This window comes from Globicephala melas, chromosome 11 (genome assembly GCF_963455315.2).
Source record: "Globicephala melas chromosome 11, mGloMel1.2, whole genome shotgun sequence".
In the NCBI taxonomy this organism is placed as follows: domain Eukaryota; kingdom Metazoa; phylum Chordata; class Mammalia; order Artiodactyla; family Delphinidae; genus Globicephala; species Globicephala melas.
The window spans coordinates 23,018,872-23,043,254 of record NC_083324.2 but is presented as its reverse complement, the minus strand read 5'-3'; positions in this window follow the sequence as shown (position 1 = coordinate 23,043,254).

The following is a 24,383-nucleotide window of genomic DNA, read 5'->3' as shown; positions in this document are numbered from 1 at the left end:
ATTTCCACAAAAGAGCTGAATTCCAAAGCTATGCTTACGTTTAATTATGGTCTTTAACCAACATTTTTCTTACTTGGGGCGGGGGTTATTTTTTTAATGGGTGTAGCGTTGATAAAGAATACTTTTGGTAGGAATGTGGTTTTATTTAAAATAATACTTTAGGATATAGAAATTAATAAGCATATGGAACTCCAGGACAATTTTAACTTCAAACTTGTCTCCTAGAAATAAGCAATAGAGCAACAGCCAGCAAATGCTATGCTGTTCAGAATTCATCCTACAGATACATGCCAGGTGCATGTGCCTGCCTGGTGTAATTTGAGGGTCTCTAACACTTTCTGCCTTCTCTTTAATGACTATGTCTGTACCTGAACTTTTACTCTGTGTATGTGTGTGTGTCAGAGAGACAGAGAAAGAGAGAGAGACAGGGACAGAGACAGAGACAGAGAGATGGGAGAGAGAGAGAAATGGGAGAGGGAAAAGGAGGGAGGGGGAGCATCCCTCGAAAATCAGCTTTTTCTTCCCAAATGCAAAAATGCCTGGGAGGATTTTTACTAAAAGTAATTTAAAATAAAGTATGGTCAACTTATTAGAGTTTACCTCCTTTCTGAGAGACAGACCAGGGTTAAAGGGAAAGACCTCCAGTAATGGAGGGAGGAAAGGTGATCAAAATGCCAATTTCTTAATGTTGTTCAGGGTCTGAACTAACTAGGTACCCCTAAACTAGCGGAAGGCATTAGATGTTTTCACAAGGCAGTTTATCCAAGTAAGATGGCAACTACAATGCTGACAATTGATGATGAAGCTATAATAGTATTAAATGTTTATTGAGCACGGATTATGTACCAGGAAATACACTGGTTGATTGTTCATGTCCATCTTTTAAGTTTCCAAAATAAACTATTACTCCAATAAAAGAGAAGCAATAAATACTCCATGAACATGAGAAGTACTTGGTAAAACTAAGAAATGACTTGATGCTTTGAATGAATAAAACTCTACTGCTCCACCCAAAGCCAGGACCTCCCCTCCCCCTGGGCTGTGGTCCTGCTCAGGGAGCATGAGTTGACTGCCTGAGGTGTTAAGATGAAATTTCAAAGGCCCGCAGTTAACAGGAGTTAATTTTCCTTTGAGTCAGAACATACCCCAATTTGAGGGAGGGTGGTTCCTCAAATGGGCAGGACTCTGCTCTCCTCAAAAATTCCAAACTACTCATAAAGTCCTTGATTCAATCCAGAGCTCAGAGAGTTTGCTCTGCCTCTGGCCCTCTTCCAAGAAGCTATTTACTGGTTCTTCAGATCTGACCTAATTTGGAGACAGGCATCATGGTTCCCTGGAATGGTTACCTCTGAGGTCGGCCTTCAGAACAGAGCTCATTTTGCACATCTCTCAGACAATCACACACCACAGGTCTCTAGTTCACAGACATATGGATAGTATTTTACCAGGAACAGCAAAAAATGGATCGTTGAAGCAATGTTTGGAAACAACTTAGGCAAAAACTTCGGATGGATGATCCAATGGTCTCATTAGCCAAGCAACTATCCAACTCTTGACTCTTCTATACCTTGACAAATTGGTTTCCAAAAACTTGAATCCACAGGGAGCGTATACACCATTGGGAACAAGGGTAAACAACCCAGGGGCAGTATGTCTCTGAAAAGAAATGTCAGTGCCCAAATCCAGAAGCAGAACGCTTGGAGGCTTGAATAAAAACATCCTCAATTCCAACGGGCCATAGTCAGATGTATTTTCTTTAGGTCTCTGAAGGAGAATTCCTATTACCAGATGCAAGTTGGGGGCAGAAAATCCCTTCCTTTCTATTAATCCGAGCTCTCCCGTCATCTGAGGCTTACAATCACCTGGGGATTCTTGCAGAGTGGGATGGAAGAGGTGCAGAAAGGCTACAATGCCTGATGCAAGGTTTACACTCCTCCCTCTGAATGAACCCAATCCTCTTTCCCACAAGTGTGCTATGAAGAATAACGAACGAAGGATCATAAACCACCCAGACAACTTAGAGTGTAGCATAAGTGATGCATCCTATTTTTCTCTCATGGCTTTCTTTCCATTTTATACAGAGCACCGAGAGTCTGCGTTTTACGTCTGCGCTCGGCTGTGTGATCCCTATGGCTTCCGGCAGGTAACAGATGCCCCTCCTCAGCTAATACACACGTCAGGGCCCCACAGGCTCGTGTTCCGTGGCGACTGCTTTTATAGATGAGGTGACTGCCTATGATTCCACCTCCTGTGGTAATGACCTTGTAACTTCTGAATATGTGAAGTACAAGCTAATGAGAAGCAGGCCCCCAAATGTATCTCTGGTCCATAGAAACAGCTGTGAAGCACAAGGCAAATCCAGAACGGTTTTGAATTGGGTGCCTGTCACTGTCAGAGTCAAGGTCAAGGTTTCTCCAGAATCCATTGGGAGGCAAAGAGAACACTGCTTGGGGCTAACTACCTTGTTAAACAACAGGAGAGTCTCAGAACATCATATAAACATAAATTCACTCAGTCTTCTGTGTAGGAAAGTACAGAGCGCAGTCAATGAGTCACAGAAGCCACTTGCTGGGGACTCAGGTAAACAACCTTCTGTGTAACCTCAGGGTTACAACCTTCAGAGTGAAAAGGGAAGGTAATAGGGTCCCTTTCCTGACTAGCTGATTGTTAACAGGAGCCCAAAAGAATGGATGGAACAGCTCTTTGTTTCAGCTTCCAGGAGTTTATTTCAAATTGGATAGAGGCCACAGGAGGGATGAGGGATGTCTCTTCTATGCTATGAAATTCGTTCCAGCTCTGTAATAACTTACGAGGATTTTGTTTAAATCTACACTGGTTTCAGCTTAGGCATGGAAAGAACTTGGGAATCAACACTCTTGTTATTACAACCAGAAAAATATGGACAAAATGAAAACCAGTGATTTTTGCTTGACCCATCAGAGTACTGAAGTTGCAGGGCAAACTGTCACTCCAAAATATGGGGAGACAGGGCTGCTCAGAGGGGTACAGCTGAGACTGGCTTATCTGGAACAGAAGCTGCTAGAGCCATAAACTGGGAAGAACATTTAAATGGAAAGTGTGATGAGTTGCTGGAGGCTGAGTGTAGACCAGCGTGAGGGGGAGAAACTCCTGGGGGCCACAGTCTTAGAGGGGGCCCAAACACTTTCTTGGCTTTTACATCTAGGAATCTCACAATGAAGATCCAAGAAAGATATCCTGGTGGCTCTGGAAGGGGCAGAGGAAGAATAATCTTTGTGAAATATGTCCAGAGCCTTCCACACAACAAGCAAAGGTCTGTGATCCATGGGAATATACTTGCCAGAGTCTTATCCCAGTTGGGATAAGGTTTTTTTTCTCAACCCTCTTTAGCCTTTCTGTCTCACCTAAGGGGAAATGTGAAGTCAACGTTGGTCAGGCTTTAAGGAAAGAGACTGGAAACATTTTAGCCAGGGAAGAAAGTAGGAGACAGGAGGCAAAAAACTATACCACAGGAGACACACTACTGAAAGGCACAGTCCTAGTCACAGGCCCACTCAAGCACTGAGATTTAATTGGAAGGTTACAGAATACTTGCCCTCCCCACACCATATCACCACACTAACAAAGCTCTGGTATTATAATAGGGGATTACAGTTCAAACAGTTGTAAGACACAGATTCTCTCTGAGTAGGAGAACTTAGGAAAACCTAAAGTCAAGAGGGGAGACTCAGACAAGGACACTAAAGGAATCTGAAGCTTCTGGCATCTATAGGTACATCAAACGTTAAACACAGCCTAATTCCTGGCCAGTTTAACATAAATCCTCACACACTAAAGGCCAATTTACGTCAATTCTTTTTACCTGGTACAATACATCCAGCTTTCAACAAAAAGTTATAAGGCATTTCAAAAGGCAAACCAAAAAAAATAAATAAGTAAAATAAAATTAAATAGAAGCCAGAAAACCACAGTCTGAAGAGACAAAGGAAGTCTCAGAAGCAGACTCACATCTAAAATACATACATACTCACATCTGGAATTATCAAACAGGAATGTAAAACAACTATGATTAAGATGCTAATGGCTCTAATGGAAAAGTACACAACATGCAAGAGCATATGTGTAATATAAGAACAGAGATGGAAATTCTAGGAAAGAACAAAAAGGAAATGGTAGAAATCAAAAACACTGTAACAGAAATGAAGAATGTCTTCCACGAGGTGACAAAAAAATTCAGGGACACTGAAGATAGATCAAGAGAAAGTTCCCAACCAGAAATACAGAGAGACAGAGAGACAGAGAGACAGAGAGAGAGAGGGAGAGAGAGAGAGAGAGAGAGAGAGGAAGAGACAGAGAGACAGAGAGACAGAGACAGAAAGAAAGAGAAGGAAAAGAAAACATAGTGTCAAAGAAATATGGGGCAATTGCAAAAGTTGTAATGTATGTGTATTTGTAATTCTAGAATGGAAAAAGAGACAATGGAGAAGAAATATTTGAAGTAATAAAGGTTGAGAACTCTCTCTCTTCCTCTCCCCCTCTCCAAGTTTATGCACCAAGGAAAGGCCATGTGAGCACACAGCGAGAAGGTGGCCATGTGCAAACCATGGAGAGAACCCTCACCAGCAACCGAATTGGCCACAACCTTGTTCTTGGACTTGCAGCCTCCAGAGCTGTGAGAAAATAAACTACTGTTGTTCAACCCACTGATCTACAGTATTTTGCTATGGTAGAACAGATGAATATAGTGCTGAAATTTAAAAAAAAGTCCAGTTAGAATTCTATACCTAGTGAAATTATCTTTTATCAGTGAAGGAGATATCAGATAAACAAAAACTAAGGGAGTTCAACAGAAGCTCTGCCCTTCAAGCAATGTCAAAGGAACTTCAGGTAGGAGCAAAATGATACAGGTCAGAAAACTGGAACTCCATAAAAAAGGAATAGCATTAAAGAAGGAATAAAATAAGGCAAAATAAAATATTTTATATTTCTCCTTTTTCATTTGTTCTAAAAGATAATTATGTGTTTAAGGTGAAAATAGCCAGGACATGGAAGCAACCTAAGTGTCCATCGACAGATGAATGGATAAAGACAACGTGGCACATATATAAAATGGAATATTACTCAGCCATAAAAAGAAACAAAATTGAGTTATTTCTAGTGAGATGGATGGACCTAGAGACTGTCATACAGAGTGAAATAAGTCAGAAAGAGAAAAACAAATACCATATGCTAACACATATATATGGAATCTAAAAAAAAAAAAAAGGTTCTGAAGAACCTAGGGGCAAGACAGGAATAAAGATGCAGACATAGAGAATGGACTTGAGGATACGGGGAGGGGGAAGGGTAAGCTGGGACGAAGTGAGAGAGTGGCATGGACAGATATACACTACCAATGTAAAATAGATAGCTAGTGGTAAGCAGCCACACAGCACAGGGAGATCAGCTCGGTGCTTTGTGACCACCTAGAGGGGTGGGATAGGGAGGGTGGGAGGGAGACGCAAGAGGCAGGAGATATGGGGATATATGTATATGTATAGCTGATTCACTTTGTTATAAAGCAGAAGCTAACACACCGTTGTAAAGCAATTATACTCCAATAAAGATGTTAGGAAAAAAAAAGAAAACAGCAACAATGTATTGGCTGATTTTAGCAGATGGATAAGTGAAATAGTTGCTAACAATGTCATAAGAAAAGGGAGGGAGGGATTGGCAATATTCTGTTATGATATACCTGAACTACATGTGATGTGGTATCATGGTATTTGAAAGTGGACTTACATTCACTAAAAGTGTATATTGTAAATTTAAGGTAACCATTAAAAATTTTAAAAAGAAGTATAGTTCATATTCCAAGAGAGAAGATAAAATGGAATTACAGGAATGCTCAATTAAAACCAGGAAAGGCAGGAAAATAGGAGGGAAAAATAAAGAATAAGTGCAGTGAATAGAAAACAGAGACATGGTAGATATTAATCCAACCATAGCAACATTACTTTAAGGGTGAATGGTCTATAAACAGCAATTAAAAACAGAGACTGTCTTGTTAGGAGAGTAAGTCCGAAGAGTCCTCAAGTCATCACAAGTTCTCATTACATTGCTGTTATTCTTTTTTATTCCTTTTCTTTTTATTGTATCTATATGAGATGATGTATGTTAACTAAACCTGATTTTTTTTACAATATATGTAAATCAAACCATCATGCTGTGTACTTTAAACTTACAAAATGATGTATGGAAATTATGTATCAATAAAACTCGGGGAAAACCCCCAGAGATTGTGACTGTAGATATAAAAACACACTCCAACTATATGTTGTTAGATACCCATTTTATGGATAAAGACTCAAGTTGAAAGAAAAGGGATGGAGAAAGATATATGAAATGACTACCAATCAAAAGAAAGCTATAGTGGCTAAATTAATTTCAGACCAGACATACTTGAGAACAAGAATAATTATCAAGGATAACGAGGGGTGTTACATTCTTATAAAAGGGACAATTATCCAAGAAGACATGACAATCTTAAACGTACATACACCTACAAAGAGAGTATCAAGATATATGAGGTAAAAACCTAAAAGAACTCTAAAGAAAAAGAGATAAATTCACTATTCTAGTAGGTGCCTCCAAAACCTCTGTCTGTAAGTGACAGACCAAGCAGGCAGAAAACCATGAGGATAGAGACAATCTGAACCATCAATCAACTTGGTCTAATTGATATTTATACAAGAATCCATCCAAAAATAGCAGAATGTACATCCTTTTCAAGCACACATGGAGAATTTACCAAAACAAACCACATTCTAGGGCACAAAACACATCTTCACAGATTTAAAATAATAGAATTTATACAAAGTACATCGTCAGACAGCAATGGAATTAAACTAGGAATCAATAACATGAAGATATCTGAAATATCCCCAAATATCTGAAAGTTAACAATTTTAATTTTATTTTTTATTGAGGTAACATTGATTTATAACATTATATAAATTTCATGTGTACAACATTATATTTCTACTTCTGTATACCTGGCAACATGCTCACCACCAGAATTTCATTTTCCATCTGTCCCCATATAGTTGATCTCCTTTACCCTTCCCCCTACCTCTTCCCCTCTGGTAACCACTACTCTATTCTCTGTACCTCTGTGTTTTAAACAATACATCTAAAAATCAATCATAAGTCAAAGAAAAAGTTTCAGGAGAAATCTCAAAACTATTTGGAAATGAATGAAAGTGAAAATACAACTTATCAAAACATATGGGATACATACGAAAGTAGTTCTTAGAGGGAAATTTTTAGCATTCAATGCATGTATTAGAATAGGAGAACCTAACACCTATAACCTAAAGTTCTGCCATAGAAAACTAGAGAAAGGAGTGCAGTTTAAATCTAAAGCAAGCAGAAAAAAGAAATAATAAAAATTAGAGCAAAAATCAATGAAAGTGAAAACACAAAACAATAGAGAAAATCAATGAAATTAAAACCTAGTTCTTAGGAAAAAAATCAATAAAATTGATAAACCCCTAGCCAGGCTAACTAAGAAAAAAGAGGAGAGTAGACACAAATAACAACATCAGAGATGAGAAAAGGTACATCACTATTGACCTCCTGGACATTTACAAGATAATAAAGAAATGCTATGAACAGCTCTATACCCACAAATTTGTTAACTTAGATGAAACAGGCCAACTTCTCAAAAGATACAAAATATCAAAATGCATATGGACAAATAGATAACCAGAATAGCCCTATATCTATTAAATAACTTGAATAAATAATTAATAGCCTTCTAAAAAGAGAAAGCTGGATCCAGATGTTTACTAGTAAATTTGACCAAATATTTAATGTAAAAATTATACCAATTCTCTACAATTTCATCTCTTACACAAAATAGAAGCAGAGGGAACACTTCTGAAATATTCTGATTCTAGCATTGCCCTAATACCAAAACGCGGTAAAGACGTTAACCAAGAAAGGAGAACTACAGACCAATATCTTAGATGCAGAGTCCTCAACAAAATATTAACAAATTGAATACATATTATAAATACATATAGGTATAAATACATTTGTATAAATGTCGTAAATCAAGTTGGATTTAGTCTGGGTATGGAAGCCTGGTTCAACATTCAAAAATTACTTAATCTAACTGATCATATCAACACACTAAAGAAGAAAGATCATATGATCATATTAATTGATGCTGAAAAAGCATTTGACAAAATCGAACATTAAGTCATCAAAAAATAACTCTCAGCAAACTAGGAATAGAGTTTCAACTTAATCAGTAACAGCTCAAGAAAAGCTACAGCTAACATCATACTTAACAGGGAGAGACTGCACCACCAGAGGGCAGACAGCAGAAGCAAGAAGAACTACAATCCAGCAGCCTGTGGAACAAAAACGACATTCACAGAAAGATAGACAAGATGAAAAAGCAGAGGGCTAGGTACCAGATGAAGGAACAAGATAAAGCCCCAGAAAAACAACTAAATGAAATGGAGATAGTCAATCTTCCAGAAAAAGAATTCAGAATAATGATAGTGAAGATGATCCAGGACTTTGGAAAAAGAATGGAGGCAAAGATCAAGAAAATGCAAGAAATGTTTAACAAAGATCTAGAAGAATTAAAGAACAAACAGACAGAGATGAACAATACGATAACTGAAATGAAAAATACACTAGAAGGAATCAATAGCAGAATAACTGAGGCAGAAGAATGGATAAGTGACCTGGAAGACAAAATGGTGGAATTCACTGCTGCTGAACAGAATAAAGAAAAAAGAATGATAAGAAATGAAGACAGCCTAAGAGACCTCTGGGACAACATTAAATGCAACAACATTTGCATTATAGGGTTCCCAGAAGGAGAAGAGAGAGAGAAAGAACCCGAGAAAATATTTGAAGAGATTATACTCGAAAACTTCCCTAACATGGGAAAGGAAATAGCCTCCCAAGTCCAGGAAGTGCAGAGTCCCATACAGGATAAACCCAAGGAGAAACATGACGAGACACATAGTAATCAAATTGGCAAAAATCAAAGACAAAGAAAAATTATTGAAAGCAGCAAGGGAAAACCAACAAATAACATACAAGGGAACTCCCATAAGGTGAACAGCTGATTTCTCAGCAGAAACTCTACAAGCCAGAAGAGAGTGGAATGATATACTTAAAGTGATGAAAGGGAAGAACCTACAACCAAGATTACGCTACCCAGCAAGGATCTCATTCAGATTCGATGGAGAAATCAATAGCTTTATAGACAAGCAAAAGCTAAGAGAATTCAGCACCACCAAACCAGCTCTACAACAAATACTAAACGAACTTCTCTAAATGGGAAACACAAGAGAAGAAAAGGACCTACAAAAACAAACCCAAAACAATTAAGAAAATGGTCATAGGAACATACATATTGATAATTACCTTAAACGTGAATGGATTAAATGTTCCAACCAAGAGACACAGGCTCGCTGAATGGATACAAAAACAAGACCCATATATATGCTGTCTACAAGAGACTCACTTCAGACCTAGGGACACATATAGACTGAAAGTGAGGGTATAGAAAAAGATATTCCATGAAAATAGAAATCAAAAGAAAGCTGGAGTAGCAATACTCATATCAGATAAAATAGACTTTGAAGTAAAGAATGTTACAAGAGACAAGGAGGACACTACATAATGATCAAGGGATCAAGCCAAGAGGAAGATATAACAATTATAAATATATATGCACCCAATATAGGAGCACCTCAATACATTAGGCAACTGCTAACAGCTCTAAAAGAGGAAATCGACAGTAACACAGTAATAGTGGAGGACTTTAACACCTCACTTACACCAGAGGACAGATCATCCTAACAGAAAATTAATAAGGAAATGCAAGCTTTAAATGACACAACAGACTAGATAGATTTGATATTTATAGGACATTCCATCTGAAAACAGCAGATTACACTTTCTTCTCAAGTACGCATCGAACATTCTCCAGGATAGATCACATCTTAGGTCACAAATCAAGCCTCAGTAAAATTAAGAAAACTGAAATCATATCAAGCATGTTTTCTGACCACAATGCCATGAGATTAGATATTAATAACATGGGAAAAAATGTAAAAAACACAAACACTTGGAGGCTAAACAGTACGTTACTAAATAACCAACAGATCACTGAAGAAATCAAAGAGGAAATCAAAAAATACCTAGAGACAAATGACAATGAAAACACTACAATCCAAAACCAATGGGATGCAGCAAAATCAGTTCTAAGAGGGAAGTTTATAGCTATACAAGTCTACCTCAAGAAGCAAGAAAAATCTCAAATAAACAATCTAACGTTACACCTAAAGGAACTAGAGAAAGAAGAACAAACAAAACCCAAAGTTAGCAGAAGGAAAGAAATCATAAAGATCAGAGCAGAAATAAATGAAATAGAAACAAAGAAAAGAATAGCAAAGATGAAGAAAACTAAAAGCTGGTTCTTTGAGAAGATAAACGAAATTGATAAACCATTAGCCAGACTCATCCAGAAAAAGAGGGAGAGGACTCAAATCAGTAAAGTTAGAAATGAAAAAGGAGAAGTTACAACAGACACCGCAGAAATACAAAGCATCCTAAGAGCCTACTACAAGCAACTCTATGCCAATAAAATGGACAACCTGGAAGAAATGGACAAATCTTAGAAAGGTATAACCTTCCAAGACTGAACCAGGAAGAAATAGAAAATATGAACAGACCAATCACAAGTAATGAAATTGAAACTGTGATTAAAAATATTCCAACAAACAAAAGTCCAGGACCAGACAGCTTCACAGGTGAATTCTATCAAACATTTAGAGAAGAGATAACACCCATCCTTCTCAAACTCTTCCAAAAAACTGCAGAGGAAGGAACACTCCCAAACTCATTCTATGAGGCCACCATCACCCTGATACCAAAACCAGACAAATATACGACAAAAAAAGAAAATTACAGACCAATATCACTGATGAATATAAATGCAAAAATCCTCAACAAAATACGAGCAAACAGAATCCAACAACACATTGAAAGTATCATACACCATGATCAACTGGGATTTATCCCAGGGATGCAAGGATTCTTCAATATACACAAATCAATGTGATACACCATATTAACAAATTGAAGAAAGCAAGCCATGTGATCATCTCAAAAGATGCAGAAAAAGCTTTTGACAAAATTCAACACCCATTTATGATAAAAACTCTCCAGAAAGTGGGCATGGAACCTACCTCAACATAATAAAGGCCATATACAACAAACCCACAGCAAACATCATTCTCAAAGGTGAAAAACTGAAAGCATTTCCTCTAAGATCAGGAACAAGACAAGGATGTCCACTCTTGCCACTATTATTCAACATAGTTTTGGAAGTCCTAGCCACGGCAATCAGAGAAGAAAAAGAAAAAAAAGGAATACAAACTGGAAAAGAAGAAGTAAAACTGTCACTGTTTGCAGATGACATGATACTACACATAGAGAATCCTAAAGATGCCACCAGAAAACTACTAGAGCTAATCAATGAATTTGGTAAAGTAGCAGGATACAAAACTAATGCACAGAAATCTCTTGCATTCCTATACACTAATGATGAAAAATCTGAAAGAGAAATTAAGGAAACACTCCGATTTACCACTGCAACAAAAAGAATAAAATAGCTAGGAATACACCTAACTAGGGAGACAAAAGACCTGTATGCAGAAAACTATAAGACACTGTTGAAAGAAATTAAATATGATACCAACAGATGGAGAGATATACCATGTTCTTGGATTGGAAGAATCAATATTGTGAAAATGACTATACTACCCAAAGCAATCTACAGATTCAATGCAATCCCTATCAAATTACCAATGGCATTTTTTACAGAACTAGAACAAAAACTCTTAAAATTTGTATGGAGACAAAAAAGACCCCGAATAGGCAAAGCAGTTTTGAGGGAAAAAAACGGAGCTGGAGGAATCAGGCTCCCTGACTTCAGACTATACTACAAAGCTACAGTAATCAAGACAGTATGGTACTGGCACAAAAACAGAAATATAGATCAATGGAATAGGATAGAAAGCCCAGACATAAACCCACGTACATATGGTCACCTTATCTTTGATAAAGGAGGCAAGAATACACAATGGAGAAAAGACAGCCTCTTTAAAAAGTGGTGCTGGGAAAAGTGGACAGCTACATGTAAAAGAATGAAATTAAAAAAAAATAAAGAATGAAATTAGAACACTCCCTAACACCATACACAAAAATAAACTCAAAATGGATTAAAGACCTAAATGTAAGACCAGGCACTATTTTTCTTAGAGGAAAACATAGGAAGAACACTCTTTGACATAAATCACAGCAAGATCTTTTTTGACCCACCTCCTAGAGTAATGGAAATAAAAACAAAAATAAACAAATTGGACCTAATGAAACTTAAAAGCTTTTGCACAGCAAAGGAAACCATAAACAAGACGAAAAGATCACCCTCAGAATGGGAGAAAATATTTGCAAACGAATCATTGGACAAAGAATTAATCTCCAAAATATATAAACAGCTCATGCAGCTCAATATTATAAAAACAAACAACCCAATCAAAAAATGGGCAGAAAACCTAAATAGACATCTCTCCAAAGAAGACATACACATGATCAGGAAGCACATGAAAAGCTGCTCAACATCACTAATTATTAGAGAAATGAAAATCAAAACTACAATGAGGTATCACCTCACACCAGTCAGAATGGCCATCATCAAAAAATCTACGAACTATTAATGCTGGAAAGGGTGTAGAGAAAAGGGAACCCTCTTGCACTGTTGGTGGCAATGTAAATTGATACAGCCACTATTGAGAACTCTATGGAGGTTCCTAAAAGAACTAAAAATAGAACTACCATATGACCCAGAAATTCCACTCCTGGGTATATACTCAGAGAAAACCATAATTCAAAAAGACACATGCACCCCAATGTTCACTGCAGCACTATTTACAATAGCCAAGACATGGAAGCAACCTGAATGCCCATCGACAGATGAATGGATAAAGAAGATGTGGTACATATATATAGTGGACTATTACTCAGCCATAAAAAGGAACGAAATTGGGTCATTTGTAGAGACGTGGATGCATCTAGAGACTGCCATACCAAGTGAAGTAAGTCAGAAAGAGAAAAACAAATATTGTATATTAATGCATATATGTAGGAACTAGAAAATGGTACAGATGAACTGGTTTGCAGGGCAGAAATTGAGACACAGAAGTAGAGAAAAAACATATGGACACCAAGGAGGGAAAGTGGTTGGAGGTGGGGGTGGTGGTGTGATGAATTGGGAGATTGGGATTGACATGTATACACTGATGTATATAAAATGGATGACTATTAAGAAAAAAAAAATAGTGAGAGATTGTACACTTTTCCTCTAAGATCAGAAACAAAGAAAGGATGTCCTCTCTCACCCCTCCTATTCAACATTATACTGACCGTCTTAGCTGGCCCAATAAGAAATAAAATGTACACAGATTGGAAAGGAAGAAATAAATTTGCCTTTATTTACAGATGTCATGATTACCTACATAGACAATCTGAAAGAATCAACAAAAAATTAATGGAACTAATAAGCAAGTATAGCAAGGTTGCATGATAAAATGTCAAGACACAAAGGCAATTTCTACCTTATATGCCTACAATGAACTTTTGGAATTTAAAATTAAAAAAAATACCATTCACAGTTTCACAAACATGCACATACATGAAGATAAATATTTAGGTATAAATTAACAAAATATTTACAGGATGATATGTAAAACACTACAAAGTTCTAATGAAAGAAATCAGAGAAGATACAAATAAAAAGATATTCCAATCCAAGATTGGATTGGAAAACTCAATATTATTAAGAGGGTAATACTTCCCAATTTGATCTATAGATTCAACATAATTCCAAACAAAATCCAAGCAAGAAATTCTGTAGATACTAACAATGTGATTCTAAAGTTTATATGAAAAAGGAAAAGACCTAGAAAACCTAAAACAATACTGAAGAACAAAATTGGAAGATTCACAATACCTGGCTTCAAGACTTAATATAAAGTTACAGAAATCAAGACAACATAGTATTTGTAAAAAGTAGACACATAGATCAAGGAAACAGAAAAACACTTACACAGATATAATCAACTGACCTTCGGCAAAGGCGCAAAGGTAATTTAATGGAGTAAAGATTACAACATGGTGATTAGTCTTTAGATACAACACCAAAACACAATACGTGGAAGAAAAAAATGATCACTTGACTTTATTAAAATTAAAAACCTCTGTTTTGCAAGAGACAATGCTAAGAGAATGAAAAGACAAGCCATACACTGGGAGACAATATTTGCAAGATGCCTATCTAAGGTTGGATTTGTATCTATAATAGATAAGTTTTATATATATATATATATATATAAAAACTCAACAATAAGAAAACAAGCAACCCAAAGAAAAACTGGGCAAAAGATCTGAACATACACCCCCAACAAGGAGGATATACAGATTGCAAATAAGCATATGAAAATATGTTAAATATCATTTGTCACTAGGGAAATGCAAATTAAAACAACAATGAGATACCCCTAGATACCTATTAAAATGACTAACATTTTAAAAAATTGACAATATTAGTTTCTGGCAAGGATGCAGAGCAATAAAAAGCGTCACTCACTTCTGGGGTGAATGCAAAATACTACAGTCACTTTGGAGGAGTTTTGCAGTTTCTTGCAAAGCAAGAATAGGTTTACTGTATGTTCCAACAATCACACTTCTAGGTATTTACCAAATCTAAACACCACAGACTGAAAGCAACCAAGGTGTCCTTCAATAGGTGACAGGATAAACAAGCTGTGTTACATCCACATAATGGGATACTGTTCAGTAAAAATGAATGAGTTCTTAAGTCACTAAGACTTACAGAAACCTAGGCAGGGGTGGAATTTTATGCTTTAGAGCTGAGCTGTCCAATATGGTAGCCACTAGCCAGTGTAGTCACTGAATAGTAAAAGGTGGTTTGTGCGATTGAGGAACTGAATTTTTAATTTAATTTTATTTACATTAATTTAAATTTAAATATCCAGATGTGTCCAGTGGCTGCCATATTAGGCAGTTAAGCTATAAAACATCGAACTGCTCCAAATCCTCCCTTCAATTTTCTCTAACCCCAAGTTTAGTAGGTTTTCCCCCTCTCACTATGTCTTTATTATGAGAATCAATTTAGTTTTTTTTTTTTTAGTTTCTCTTCTTATTTGATGGACTGTCACAGTGGAGGGTGGGGATTTGGGACATGGAGGGTGGGGATAAATAGAAAAGTTGACTGAACAAAGACACTTCCCTGTTTTTCGTAGAGCACCAAATACTGCTGTAAGAATTCTATGTGGACTACTTTATTTCTCATAAAATTCCTTTAAGTAAGTGCCATTATCATTTCCGTCTTATAGATACAGCACCTGAAGCACAGAGAGCCTTGAAATGGTCACGGAGCTAGAACATGACAGAACTAGGCCAAGTTCACTTTGTAAACCACTGTGCCACAGTGTCTCCTGGTATCACCCTATCTTGTTCGGCCAAGGGACTTGAAATATCATTAATTTCCTTCCAATGCTTGAGAGTTGGAAGCAGTGTTTTCTGGAATTTGGGAAATACTAATGATTAGTGTCTTTTTCAAATAAGCACATCAGTCCCCTGCCTTGTATCAGGGTCCTGAGAGAGTAGAGTATGGAACAAACAAGTGGACATGCGCTGGGGAAAAGAGAAGACCTCCAAGGGCTTCAAACATTTGCATCGATCATGTCATTTTCTAGGTCAAAAACCTTCAGTGGTTCCCAGTAGTCTCTGCATCAGATGCAAACTCCTCAGCCTGGAATCTTTGTCTAACTTATCTCTGTGGCTTTATCTTCCACTCCTTGGGTGCTTAAACCCTTGGCTTCATATGTCTCTACTACCTTCTTACACCAGTCTTCCTGACTTCTTAATTTGTGATTGAAGCATCTTTCCCACCAGGATGTAGGATGTTAACTCTTTATACATCTTTCCCAATCCTTCCTCTCCCTTGAAGCCTGTGTAGAAAACACCAACCTAGTAACATGAGGTTGAGTGACCTCCTTTGTATACCCACTGGCACTGCCCTAGCTTATGTCCACTTTACCCAAACCACCACAGTCCCTTAACTGCTTCTTCCCTATAATTCACCTCCAAAAATGCTTCCCAAAGCTACTGGCTTGGTTTTCCTAGAGAAGTTTAGCAGCTCAGAATTACTCGTTTGCTCAAGTTTTCACTTTCCCCACTACATGGTAATAGAAATGTTTCTTAACTTTCTTGATCCTTGGCCTTCTTGCTTTTCCCCAAACAAATTGGGTGTTTCCTTCCCAGAGCCTTTTCACGCATTGGCCTGGCATGCTCTGTCTCCAGGTGTTTAAAGGGCTGGCTCCTGCATTGCAGGAAAGCCCGTTCTCGAATTTCACCCTCATAGAGAGGTCTCCCATGACCAGCCTACATAATCTAGCTCCTCCTTTATTCTCTTTTCCCTTACTCTGCTTTATTTTCCTTTGAACCATTTATCATTACCTAACATTATATATCTATTTTTTGTAGTTGCTTATTAGAATATAATTCTGCAAGGGCCCATTATTATTTGTCTTATTCACTACTCTCCCCAGCACCTAGAACCATGTCTAGGCACGCAATGACATTTTTTAAATGAATGAGGAAATGTGAAGTAGAAACTAGAATAGCTTTGTTAATCAGAGAACCCAGTTACAAGGATGGCAAAACATATCTGCAAGTAGAAACAACTTATATACATTATGAGTATTGTTTCTCTGGAGTTGTATTTCCCAAAAGGTGCTCGAGTGAACACTCGTCCTGCTAATTCATTGTGCAAAAGTGTCATGTGGACAAAAAAGGTAATAAATGCTGCATTCTGTATCCATTTCATGGTGATACACTCTGAGCATTACCATATGGAAGGTTCTGAGCAGTCCTGCGGTAAATGATCTGGATTAGTCTTATTAGAAAGTGTCTTAAATGTATTTCAGCACAGAATTCCTTCTGCAAAGAACTCCGTAGTTGGGATAGTCACCTGACAGGCAATAATTTTACCCCATCTTCTTCTGATACAGACACTGCATATCCTGGCACAGGGGTAGGCAGGCACATGATCCAGGCTGGGCCAAGCATAGTGATTAGTCTAAGGGGTGGGCACATGAACCAAGCCAGGCCAACCAGGACATCCCTGAGAATTAAAGGCTGAAAATGGGAGACAGACTTCTTTTGTCTATTTGGTCATGGATCTAATGCTATAACTTTTAAGTAGCCTGTTTACATTCTTTGCTACATGAGAGAGCTTGTGTGTGGCAGGACAGAAGTCAATTCAGAGAGAGACCTACATTTGAAATGTAGAGAAAGAAAGGAGGAGAAAGCAAATACTAACAATAGGTCATTTAAGCCTCTAAGTCCAGTCATCCCTGAAGCTAGATCTACCCTGCCCTGATATTTCGTTACATAAGAAAATATATCTCCCCCCTTTTAAAAAATTTTTTTATTTAAAAAAAAATTATTTATTTGGCTGTGTCAGGTCTTAGTTGCAGCACGTGGCATCTTCGTTGCCGCATGCGGATCTTTGTTGCCACATGCGGGACCTTTAGATGTGGCATGCGAACTCTTAATTATGGCATGCATGATCTTTAGTTGTGGCATGTGGGATCTCGTTTCCTGACCAGGGATCGAACCTGGGCCTTCTGCACTGGCAGCATGAAGTGTTAGCTACTGGACTACCAGGGAAGTAACCCCCTCCTCCCTTTTTAGACTGGAGGAGTTTCACTAATATACATGCAACACCATTTTTTGCTGAATATGCTTTGGGAAATCCTGCCACATGGCAACCTCAGCAATAAGCCTGCGCTGTTGACCAGTGCACTCAAATTTTAAAGGACAACAAATAACCAACCAACCAACCAACCAGAGCAAATGATACCCTTGTTTCTGAATAATACACAGATTTTATAAACATAGGTCTACTTCCTGGACAAAATCTGCATAAACTCTCAGCTTCAAGTTGGAACAAGGTATTCAGACACAGCTGATACTGTGCAAAAAATCAGGGCAAGCACATACGGACTCTGTAGTACACAATTCCAAGGGATGCAATTTCACGGACGGGGTGGGTGCTATTCACAGCAGTCTTTGGAGTCTTTTTAGTCTGGCAAACCTGGCTTGCGAGTTCTGTACACCCCTATATCTTCCATCCAGGAAAGCAAGACACTTGCCTAACACCTTTCTGTCCTCCAACAGCACCTTGCCCAGAGAAGGCACTTAATTCATGTTTGCGGATTGAATGAAACTCAGGCTGGTCCTGTTTCTTATTAACATGGCTACAGTCAAGGTTGACTTAAGGAATTCTTAATAAAATTTATTTTCAGCACATTACTTCATGAATGCTATCCTTGTAGATTCATATATATTCAGTGGTTGCTCTGGAGAAATCTAAAAATACCATCCCTTGGCACTTGCCCTAGAACAGTGTGCTGCCCTGACATAGCCATAACAGTCCCACCATATGGGAGGAAACTTGGGTACTTTCAAACAGACATTTCTTTTAGGATCAAGTCTGCTTCTGTCGCTTGGGCTTGCAGCCTCCTGAACCTTTATTTAGTTACAAAATTCCAGGGCTATTATTTCATAGTTAGAGGGACTTTTAAGTAGCTTGTAGTTTTGGCTTTTCACCACTAGAGTTCAATCTTGCTCTTATCTAGACTATCTCATGGAAGAGAAATACAACAGCAACCCCCGAAAACAAAACGAAACACAAAGAAAATTCCCAAAGTGCTTTCTCCAATTCCAATCCTGACCTTTGGCTACTAAGAGCTGACTTTATTAATGTGCCTTTGCTCTCTGGACACACTTAAGATTTCCTGGCTGGTAGTGTCAACAAGTATAAAATTCTTGAATGCTTTTCTTACAAGTAATTTTTCAATGTTTGATAAATAATTTCTTTTTAGATTCAGTTTGTTTATTTCTAAATAAATATTCAGCTGTAATTACCTGCCTGATTTACGGGATATTATGCTTCTGGTCAGTGGCACCTGGGGGCTCATGGCAGGGCAGTGAGAGTTATAGTAAATACAATTGCTGTTCTGGGCCTCAAAGCTAATCATTCATTGTTTTTTTTTTCAATAGATCTTTATTGGAGTATAATTGCTTCACAATACTGTTTCTGTTGTACACCAAAGTGAATCAGGCATATGCATACATATGTTCCCATATTCCCTCCCTCTGGAACCTCCCTCCCATCCTCCCTATCCCAACACTCTATGTCATCGCAAAGCACCAAGCTGATCTCCCTGTGCTATGCTGCTGCTTCCCACTAGCTATTTTACATTTGGTAGTGTATATATGTCCATGTTACTCTCACTTCGCCCCAGCTTCCCCCTCCCACCCCGTGTCCTCAAGTCCATTCTCTATGTCTACATCTTTATCCCTGCCCTGCAACTAGGATTATTAGTACCAATTTTTTGTTTGTTTTTAGATTCCATATATATGCGTCAGCATATGGTATTTGTTTTTCTCTTTCTGACTTACTTCACTCTGTATGACAGACTCTAGGTCCATCCATATCACTACAAATAACTCAATTTCATTTCCTTTTATGGCTGAGTAATATTCCATTGTATATATGTGCCACATCTTCTTTATCCATTTATCTGTCAATGGACATTTAGGTTGGTTCCATGTCCTGGCTATTGTAAATAGTGCTGCAATGAACATTGTGGTACATGTCTCTTTTTGAATTATGGTTTTCTCAGGGTATATGCCCAGTAGTGGGACTGCTGGGTCATATGGTAGTTCTATTTTTAGTTTTTTAACGAACCCCCATACTGTTTTCCACAGTGGTTGTATCAATTTACATTCCCACCAACAGTGCATGAGGGTTCCCTTTTCACTACACCCTCTCCAGCATTTACTGTTTCTAGATTTTTTGATAATGCCCATTCTGACTGGAGTGAGGTAATACCTCATTGTACTTTTGATTTGCATTTCTCTAATAATTAGTGATGTTGAGCATCTTTTCATGTGCCTCTTGCCCATCTGTATGTCTTCCTTGGTGAAATGTCTATTTAGGTCTTCTGACCATTTTTTAATTGGATTGTTTGTTTCTTTGATATTGAGCTCCATGAGCTGTTCGTATATTTTGCAGATTAATCCTTTGTTGCTTCATTTGTAAATATTTTCTCCCATTCTCAGGGTTGTCTTTTTGTCTTGTTTATGGTTTCCTTTGCTGTGCAAAAGCTTTTAAGTATAATTAAGTCACATTTGTTTATTTTTGTTTTTATTTCCATTACTCTATGAGGTGGGTCAAAAAAGATCTTGCTGTGGTTTATGTCAGAGTGGTTTTCCTATGTTTTCCTCTAAGAGTTTTATAGTGTCCGACCTTACATTTAGGTCTCTAATCCATTTGGAGTTTTTTTTTGGTATGGTGTTCGGTAGTGTTCTAATTTCATTCTTTAAATGTAGCTGTCCAGTTTTCCCAGCACCACTTATTGAATAGGCTGTCTTTTCTCCATTGTATATCCTTGCCTCCTTTGTCATAGATTAGTTAACCATAGGTGTGTGGGTTTATCTCTGGGCATTCTATCCTGTACCATTGATCTATATTTCTGTTTTTATGCCAGTACCACACTGTCTTGATTACTGTAGCTTTGTGGTATAGTTTGAAGTCAGGGAGCCTGATTCCTCCAACTCCGTTTTTCTTTCTCAAGATTGCTTTGGCTATTTGGGGTCTTTTGTGTTTCCATACGAATTGTAAAATTTTTTGTTCTAATTCTGTAACAAATGCCATTGGTAGTTTGATAGGGATTGCATTGAATCTGTAGATTGCTTTGGGTAGTATAGTCATTTTCACAATATTGATTCTTTCAATCCAAGAACATGGTATATTTCTCCATCTGTTTATGTCATCTTTGTTTTCTTTCATCCGTGTTTTACAGTTTTCTGAGTACAAGTCTTTTGCCTCCTTAGGCAGGTTTATTTCTAGGTATTCTACTCTTTTTGTTGTGATGGTAAATGGGATTGTTTCCTTAATTTCTCTTTCTGATTTTTGTCATTGGTGTATAGGAATGCCAGAGATTTCTATGCATTAATTTTGTATCCTGCAAACTTACCAAATTCATTGATTAGTTCTTGTAGTTTACTGGTGGCATCTTTAGGATTTTCTATGTATAGTATCATGTCATCTGCAAACAGTGACAGTTTTACTTCTTCTTTTCCAATTTATATTCCTTTTTCTTCTCTGATTGCTACGGCTAGGACTTCCAAAACTATGTTGAATAATAGTGGTGAGAGTGGGCAACCTTGTCTTGTTCCTGATCTTAGTGGAAATGCTTTCAGTTTTTCACCCTTGAGTATGATGTTTGCTGTGGGTTTGTCATATATGGCCTTTATTATGTTGAGGCAGGTTCTCTCTATGCCCATTTTCTGGAGAGTTTTTATCATAAATGGGTGTTGAATTTTGTCAGAAGTTTTTCTGTATCTATTGAGATGATCATATGGTTTTTAGTCTTCAATTTGTTAATGTGGTGTATCACATTGATTGCTTTGTGTATATTGAAGAATCCTTGCATCCTTGGGATAAATCCCACTTGATCATGGTGTATGATCCTTTTAATGTGTTGTTGGATTCTGTTTGCTAGTATTTTGTTCAGGATTTTTCCATCCATGTTCATCAGTGATATTGGCCTGTAGTTTTCTTTTTTGTGACATCTTTTTCTGGTTTTGGTATCAGGGTGATGGTGGCTTTGTAGAATGAATTTGGGAGTGTTTCTCCCTCTGCAATTTTTTGGAAGAGTTTGAAAAGGATCAGTGTTAGCTCTTCTTTAAATGTTTGATAGAATTCACCTGTGAAGCCACCTGGTCCTGGACTTTTGTTTGTTGGAAGATTATTTATTACAGTTTCAATTTCATAACTTGTGATAGGTTGGTTTATATTTTCTAATTCTTCCTGATTCAGTCTTGGAAAACTGTACCTTTCTAAGAATTTGTCCATTTCTTCCAGGTTGTCCATTTTATTGGCACAGAGTTGCTTGTAGGATGTTCTTAGGATGCTTTGTATTTCTGCCATGTCTGTTGTAACTTATGCTTTTTCATTTCTAATTTTACTGATTTCTCTCCTCTCCCTTTTTTCTTGATGTGTCTGGCTAAGGGTTTATCAATTTTGTTTATCTTCTCAAAGAACTGGCTTTTAGTTTTATTGATCTTTGCTATTGTTTTCTTCGTTTCTATTTCATTTATTTCTGCTCTGATCTTTATGATTTCTTTCCTTCTACTGACTTCGGGTTTTCTTCGTTCCTCTTTCTCTAGTTCTTTTAAGTGTAGGGTTAGATTGTTTATTTGAGATTTTTCTTGTTTCTTGAGGTGAGATTGAATTGCTATAAACTCCCCTCTTAGAACTGCTTTTGCTGTGTCCCATAGGTTTTGGGTTGTCGTGTTTTCGTTGTCATTTGTTTCTGTGTACTTTTAAAATTTCTTCTTTGATTATTTCAGTGATCTCTTGGTTATTTAGTAGTGCACCATTTAGTCTCCATGCATTTGTGTTTTTTACAGTTTTTTTCCTGTAATTGATTTCCAATCTCATAGCGTTGTGGTCAGAAAAGATGTTTGATATGATTTCAATTTTCTTAAATTTTCCAAGGCTTGATTTGTGACCCAAGATGTGATCTATTCTGGAGAATGTTCCATGAGCACTTGAGAAGAAAGTGTATTCTGCCACTTTTGGGTGGAATGTTCTATAAATATCAATTAGATCTATCTGGTTTACTGTGTCCTTTAAAGCTTGTGATTCCTTATTTATTTTCTGTTTGGATGATTTGTCCATTGGAGTAAGTGGGGTATTAAAGTCCCCTACTATGATTGTGTTACTACTGATTTCTCCTTTCATGGTTGTTATCATTTGCCTTATGTATTGAGGTGCTCCTATGTTGGGTGCATAATCGTTTATAACTGTTATATCTTCTTCTTGGATTGATCCTTTCATCATTATGTAGTGTCCCTCCTTATCTCTTGTAACAGTCTTTATTTTAAAGTCTACTTTATCTGATACGAGTATTGCTATTCCAGCTTTCTTTTGATTTCCATTTGCACGGAACATCTTTTCCCATCCCTTCACTTTCAGTCTGTATGTGTCACTATGTCTGAAGTGGATATCCTGTAGACAGCATATATATAGGTCTTGTTTTTGTATCCATTCAGCCAGTCTGTCTTTTGGTTGGAGCATTTAATCCATTTACATTCAAGGTTATTATCGATATGTATGTTCCTATTAACATTTTCTCAATTGTTTTGGGTTTGTTATTGTAGGTCTTTTCCTTCTCTTGTGTCTCCTGCCCAGAAAAGTTCCTTTAGCATTTGTTGTAGAGCTGGTTTGGTGGTGCTGAATTCTCTTAACTTTTGTTTGTCTGAAAAGCTTTTGATTTCTCCGTCAAATCTGAATGAGTTCCTTGTTGGGTAGAGTAAACTTGGTTGTAGGTTTTTCTCTTTCATCACTTTAAGATATCCTGCCACTCCCTTCTGGCCTGCAGAGTTTCTGATGAAAAATCAGCTGATAACCTTATGTCGATTCCTTTGTATATTATGTTTTGTTTTTCCCTTGCTGCTTTTAATATATTTTCTTTGAATTTAATTTTTGTTAGTTTGATTAATATATGTCTTGGTGTGTTTTTCCTAGGGTTTATCCTGTATGGGACTCTGTGCTTCCTGGACTTGGGTGACTATTTCCTTTCCCATGTTAGGGAAGTTTTTGACTACAATCTCTTCAAATATTTTCTCAGAGTCTTTCTTTTTCTCTTCTTCTTCTGGGACCACTATAATTCAAACATTGGTGCATTTAGTGTTGTCCCAGAGATCTCTGAGATTGATTTCAATTCTTTTCATTTTTTTTTCTTTATTCTGCTCCTTGGCAGTTATTTCCACCATTTTGTTTTCCAGCTCACTTGTTCGCTCTTCTGCCTCAGTTATTCTGTTATTGATTCTTTCTAGTGTATTTTTCATTTCAGTTATTGTGTTGTTCATCTCTGTTTGTTTGTTCTTTAGTTCTTCTAGATCTTTGTTAAACGTTTCTTGTATTTTCTCAACCTGTGCCTCCATTTTATTTCCGAGATTCTGGATCATCTTTACTATCATTACTCTGAATGCTTTTTGAGGTAGATTGCCTATTTCGTCTTCATTTATTTGGTCTTGTAGGTTTTACCTTGCTCCTTCATCTGTAACAAATTTTGTTGTCATTTCCTTTTTTTTTTTTTTTCATGGGTGGTGCTGTATTCCTGTTTTACTGGCTATTTGGCCTGAGGCTTCCAACACTGGAGTTT